The sequence below is a fragment of the Marmota marmota genome, unplaced genomic scaffold (assembly GCF_001458135.2).
Source record: "Marmota marmota marmota unplaced genomic scaffold, marMar, whole genome shotgun sequence".
Lineage (NCBI taxonomy): Eukaryota > Metazoa > Chordata > Mammalia > Rodentia > Sciuridae > Marmota > Marmota marmota.
This window is the reverse complement of record NW_025999853.1, coordinates 44128014-44132105: the sequence shown is the minus strand read 5'-3', so window position 1 is coordinate 44132105 and position 4092 is coordinate 44128014.

Sequence of the window (4092 nt, the reverse complement as noted above, 5' to 3'; positions counted from 1 at the left end):
GGTGCAGCGATATCTACCTTCTGTAAAAATCTCTGTAAAGTACTATGTTTCACTTCCAGACCCTTAGAACGTAACAGGCCATCTAGGGCCAGAAGAAGCTGACTGGAAGGTGCGGCACCCATGACACAACAACAAAAGAAGCACAAAAAACAACAGCAAAATGACACAACAACAAAAGAAACACAGAAAACAAAAGCGAAAGTAAAAACGAAAGTACACAATGCAGCTGCTGCCCCGCTTTGGTCGCGGATCCCACTTACTTGGGACTATTTCCCGCTTTGATCGCGGATCCCACTTACCTGGGACTACGGTGCACCCCCCTGACTGCTGAAAGTTCTGGTTCCCGGGTTTCGGCACCACTTGTCGCGACTTCTTGCCCGCAAGGAAGACACAACACTCAGGAATCTTCTTTCAGTAGTTTATTTCAGGCCCTTGATAGTTCTTCTTCTCTTTCTCGGATGCCCCTCCCAGCCTTAATATAGCATCTCAAGCCCCAATGCAAAGCAGCCACGTGGAGCTTTCTCATAGGGTGATGAAAAGTCATGCGCCAACTCTCCCAAATAAGGAGTTGTTTGTCACAGACCACAGCGGAGCCAGCGCCATCTTGTAATGGCGACCATAATTTGCATAAACGGCAGAAGCGGCTCACCACAGTGTATTAGCATCTGCATATCAGAGAGAACATTTGGCCTTTGGTGTTTTGGGACTGGCTTATTTCACTTAGCATGATAGCCTCCAGTTCCATCCACTTACCAGCAAATGCCATAATTTCATTTTTATGGCTCAGTAATATTCCATTGTATATGTGCCACATTTTCTTTATCCATTCATCTGTTGAAGGGCATCTAGGTTGGTTCCATAGCTTAGCTATTATAAATTGACCTGCTATAAACATTGATGTGACTGAGTCAGTACAGTAAGCTGATTTTAAGTCCTTTGGGTATAGACCAAGCAGTGGGATAACTGGGTCTAATGGTGGTGGTTCCATTCATTTTCTGAGGAATCTCCATACTGCTTTTCAGAGTGGTTGTACCAATTTTCAATGTTGAGAGCCACAGCCGAAGGGGCCCCAGCAAACTTCCAGCTGCCAGCTGATTGGCTCCTCTGAGGTGATGCTCATTGGGCTGTTTCCCCGCCCTTTCAGACCACGGAGCTGCTCATTGGGGGACTCTTTTGGCTCCGCAAATGCGACCCAGCCAATCAGCCTCAAGAGCAGGAGGAGTGGGGGGGTTGAGAGGCTTGTGGGAAGCCGGTGGTGGCAGTTGGGCTCTGAGGGAGTTCCTGAAGAGCTTGTGTGCTTCCGCGTGTGTGTTCTAAAAATAAAGTTCGTTTCTGCTTGAATTGTGCCCAGCCAGACTGCGGCATTTTGCTTTTCAGAGTGGTTGTACCAATTTTCAATCCTACCAACAATGTATGAATATACCTCTTTCACACATCCTTGCCAACATTTATTATTAGTTGTATTCTTGATAACTGCCATTCTGACTGGAGTAAGATGAAATCTCAGTGTATTTTTAATTTCCATTTCTCTAATTACTAGAGATGTTGAACATTTTTCCATATATTTGTTGACTTCTGTGAAGTGTCTGTTCTTTGCTCATTTATTGAATAGCTTTTCTTTGTGTGTGTGTGTTTTTTAAGTTCTTTGTATATCCTGGAGATTAACGCTCTACCTGAGATGCAGGCAGCAAAGATTTTCTTCCATTCTATAGGATCTCTCTTCACATTCTGTTTCCTTTTCTGTGAAGAAGTTTTTTAGCTTGATACCATCCCATTTATTGATTCTTGATTTTATTTCTTGTGCTTTAGGGGTTTTGTTGAGGAATTTGGCTTCTAAGCTGACATGATGGAGATTTGGACTTACTTTTTCTCCTAGTAGTCGCAGGGTCTAATGCCTAGGTCCTTGGGGATATTTGTTTTTGCTACTAAAAGGCAAATGATTCTGCTAGCTCCCAAGTTTAGCTAATTCTTTTTTTTTTTAAATTTCTAGTTGTAGTTGGACACAATACCTTTATTTTATTTATTTTTTATGTGGTGCTGAGGATAGAACCCAGGGCTTCACACGTGCTAGGTGAGTGCTCTACCACTGAGCCAAAAACCAGCCATAGCTAATTCTTTAACTTGAAGAAAAACCCTTTTTTTTTTTTTTTTAATCCTCTGGCAACTTGTTTGGTATTGGCATGAAGCTATGTATTGTTTCTGGGGCAGTACAAGCTCTCTAGGCATATTTAAATACAGAGCCATTTTATTTATTTATATTTTGGTACCTGGGATTGAACCACTGAGCCACACCCCCATCCCTTTTTTTGTATTTTATTTAGAGAAAGAGTCTCACTGAGTTGCTTAGAGCCTCATTAAGTTGCTGAGGCTTGCTTTGAATTAGAGATCCACCTGCCTCAGCCTCTCTAGCCACTGGTATTACAGCCATGGGTCCCCATACCCAGCAATACAGGGCTATTTTTATGCAGTGCTGGAGATCAAATCCAGCACCAAAGATATCTCTGCAAACAGTTTCCCAAACACCTTCAGATTCATGCATGCTAATATCACTGAGTTATGTACCCAGAACCTTTGAGTCAGGGTCTCATTAAATTGCCCAGGCTGTCCTGGAATCTCAGATCTAATCCTCCTGCCTGAGCTTCCAAGTAGCTGATCTCACAGGCATATCCCACCCATGCCTGTTTGTATATATTGTTTTTAGCTAGTGAATTAAACTGTGCTCTCTTCAACTCTATATAATATAGAGATATAGAGACTCTAGCAGGCCCATGCTTGTAATACCAGTGGCTGGGAAAGCTGAGGCAGTAGGATCAGAAGTTCAAAGCCAAACTCAGTAATTTAGCAAGGCCTTAACAACTTGAAGACCATGTCTCAAAATAAAAACTTTGGCTCAGGGGTTAGTGCCCCTGGGTTCAATTCCTGGCACCCAAAACAAAACAAAACAAAACAAACAACAACAACAACAACAAAAATCCAAGAAAGAGACTTCAAAGATAATTTTGAGTCAATCATGCCAAAGCTATTAACAATAAAAATCAAAAATTTTAAACAAAAGTTGGCTATATAGGGAAAGACACGGAGAGGAAGCTTGGATTTAGATTACTGGTCCAATTATTAGCTCATTAAAAATAAAAACTCCTGGGACCTCAAGAATAATGTCTGTCTCCTGAGTCCCCCCCCCTTAAATTTACAGGCTTTTATGCATAAAACTTAAAAACATAGGATTTCTCAACCATTTCTTACAGGTTGTGTATTAGGCACAGATGATTCAAACTGCTGTTCTAGTACCTCATCTGCCAACTTTATCTTCCTTGCTTTGCTTGCCAGAAGGAAAAAACATGAAATTATCTTACTCTCTGCCCAGCAACTCAGAAATGCTTTGGGTAAAAGTAGATTTAACCTGGATCTTCGGAGAAATATACAAAGATTTTAGCTTTCACCTCTCATTTATTTGGCACCTCAGATCTAATAAGGGCTTTTATGCTGGCTTTTAAATTTGAGCCTCAAAACCCTGATTTTAAAAGGGTATTCATTCATTCAACAAATTTTACTGCTTGCTTACTACGTGCTGTTGTAGGCTCTGGCAAAACACTAGGTAGGAAAACAGAAAAGTAGGAAAAAAAAATAGGAAGCCCCACTCGCCTGAAACTTTTCTTTTAGTGGGGGAGAAACCAATGTTAAAAAAGGACAGGGCAGACTGGAGAAATTTCGTCTTTTGCGTGACAGGGGAGCAGAGCGTTTGGAACCGAGGGCAGTTTAATTGACCATTTTACAGATAAAATAAGAGCCGACTTCGCAGTAGTTGCACTGCTGGCGCTTTAACGACTCAATGGCGGGCTTGCCATTTAGGTCCACGGGTGGGGGGGGGGCGAGGAATAATTAACAGGAGGTGGGCGTTGATTTGGGGACATTAGTCCAGGGATTCGAGAAGGCAGAAACGAAGAGTGATAAGATGAATTCAAAAGGAAGCAAACTATTCACACCAAAACAGAAACGTGAGACCCCCACACGCAGAGCTACGCCAGAGTCTCCTGGAGCCCTACGGAGGCATTTGTCCCTAAACACACTTCGGCGCCGCAGACTCTGCCCTAA